General features: G+C 35.2%; 1 non-coding gene across 1 annotated transcript; it reads right to left on the reverse strand.

Annotated features, from left to right (window-relative positions):
• Positions 1-1,774: 1,774 nt before the first annotated feature.
• Positions 1,775-1,877, reverse strand: LOC126014568 (U6 spliceosomal RNA). The gene has a single exon (XR_007497599.1). It is a non-coding gene; the product is annotated as a U6 spliceosomal RNA (small nuclear RNA).
• Positions 1,878-2,590: the final 713 nt, after the last annotated feature.

Consider the following 2,590-nt stretch of genomic DNA (forward strand, 5'->3'; position numbering starts at 1 on the left):
CATCAATCTCTTCTGCCATTATTGCATAAATCTGTGTATTCAAGCAATATATTTGTTGTTTAAGAAAAAAACAAAAGAGGTCTGAATCCAATTTTTGGGGGGATGTGGACAACTAGTTTTTCCAACACCACTTGTTGAAGAGGCATTCCTCATTCTATTCTATATTTTTGTATTGTTGTTGAAAACTAATTTTCTATATACCTCAGGGTCTTCTCTGGATTTCTATTCTATTCATTTCCTTTGATCTAAGGCTCTCTATTCCAGTATCATGCTCTTTTAATTACTACCACTTTGTAATACAGTTTGAAGATTTTTTTATTTTGGTTTTGGGTCACACCCTGTGGTGCTCAGGGGTTATTCCTGGCTCTTTGCCAGGGACCATATGGGATGCCGGGATTCGAACCAGGGTCATTCCTGTGTTAGACACGTGCAAGGCAAACGCCTTACCGTTGTGCTATCGCTCCAGCCCCCAGTTTGAAGATTTTTTCCAAAAGATTGCTTTAGCATTTTGTGGGGAGGGAGGTTATTGTTCTATATGAATTTTAGGAGTGCTTAATCTATTTATTTGAAAAGTGTCATGGATATCTTTATTGGGACTACAATAAAACCAGACAATCTTTGAAGACTATTTTTATGATGATAAACCTTCCAATTTATGAACAAATAACTGTTTTTTTTGGGGGGGTAGTCACACTCAGCAGCGCTCAGGGGTTACTCCTGGATCTATGCTCAGAAATTGCTCCTGGCAGGCTCAGGGGACTATATGGGATGCCGGGATTCGAACCACTGTCCTTCTGCATGCAAGGCAAACGCCCTACCTCCATGCTATCTCTCCGGCCCCTAGATAACTTTTTCTCTGCTCTTTGTGTCCTTTTATTTCTTGATGCAGTTGTCCTTGTTGTAACTAACCTCCTTTGCTATACTGATTCCTGGGTACCTGATTTTTATGAGGCACAATTGTGAATAGGGCTTTTCTTTTTAATATCTCTTACTTTTATTTTATTGTTTGCCTAAAGTAAAGTCAAATAGGAAAGGATTTCAAATGCTGATTTTGTAGCTTGCCACTGTACTATATACATCCACTATTTCTAGAATCTTTGTTTTTCTAAATAACATGTCATCTGTAAATAGTGAGAGTTTGACTTCTTCCTTTCATATATGTATAAATTTAATATCATTTTACTTGTTTCATTGCTATGGCACTTGCTTCAGCATTATATTGATTTCTTATATTGGATAGAAGTGATAATAGAGAGCAACCTTGTTTGTCCCCATTAAATATAATGTTTGCTGTCAGCTTGGGGTAAATAGCTGTGACTGTGTTGAGGAAAGTGCTTTTCAATTCACAGTTTCTTGAAATTATTTTACCATAAATGGCTGCCAGATCTTGTTACATGCATTTTGCATATACTGATATGATAATTTTATTTTTATTTTTCTTGCACTGATAAGGTGTATTATGTTGATTGACTTCTTCATGTTAAATTTCTTTCACATTTACAGAATAAATCCCACTTGGATATGCTGTACAATTTTTTGAGAAGTTTGTTTTGATTTGCTAATCTTATTTTAGGTCTATAATTTTATTTTTGTGTTATCTTTGTCTGTGTTTAGTATCCCCATAATAGAAAACCAATAGAAAAATGTTTAGAAGGATTGATGTTTTTTGAGATTTCTGGAAGAACTTGAAAGTATTGCAAGTATATTATCTTTAAAGTTGTGGAAGAACTCCCCAATAAGCCCATTTGTGTTTAGGACCTTGTTTTTTTTTTCCTAAAATATGAAATACTTCATGAATGTGCATGTTATCCTTGTGAAGGGGCCATTCTAGTTGTCTTTGCATAGTTTCCATGTGAGTATATGTGCTGTCAAAGTGAGTGGTAACTTTCTATTTTAAAGGAGACTTTATTGTATTTTATTTTTAATATAGTAACCATCAACACCAATCCCTTCACCAGTACCCACTTCCCTTCACCAATGCCCCCACCTGCCTGCAATTTGCCTCCAATGTACTAGTCTGTTTCTATGAGAAATAAATTATATGTATTTGTGTATTTATATTTCTAGAAATTTATGTATATTTGTATGAATATATATAAATTTTACTTTATGCTTCATTATACTAATATTGAAGAGAGAAAGGTTTTCTTTTGTTTTGGGGCCACACTCTGATGCTCAGGGGTCACTTCTGGCTCTGCACTCAAAAATTACTTTTGGCAGTTTTGGGGACCATATGGTATGCCAAGTATTGAACCCAGGTCAGCTGTGTGCAAAGCAAATGCTCTACCTGCTGTGCTGTCTTCTCTAGGAAATACAAGTTTTTAATTACAGCACTGTGATTTACAAATTTATTCAGAGTTTAGTTTTAGACATAAAATGTTTTAGCACAACCAGTGCGAATCTTCCTCCATTAATATTGCAAGGGTCCATCTCATACATGTCCACCCCAGCATGTCATATTAACAGGCACTGTTTTAAGTTTGGTTGTGAAAATTTGGGTTTCATGATTTTACTGTTATTGAGTTAGTGATTTGGATATTTAACTCTGTCCTTACTTAACACCAACAATATATCTGAATTCCCTTGACCC

Source organism: Suncus etruscus, chromosome 7, assembly GCF_024139225.1.
Source record: "Suncus etruscus isolate mSunEtr1 chromosome 7, mSunEtr1.pri.cur, whole genome shotgun sequence".
Classification (NCBI taxonomy): Eukaryota; Metazoa; Chordata; class Mammalia; order Eulipotyphla; family Soricidae; genus Suncus; species Suncus etruscus.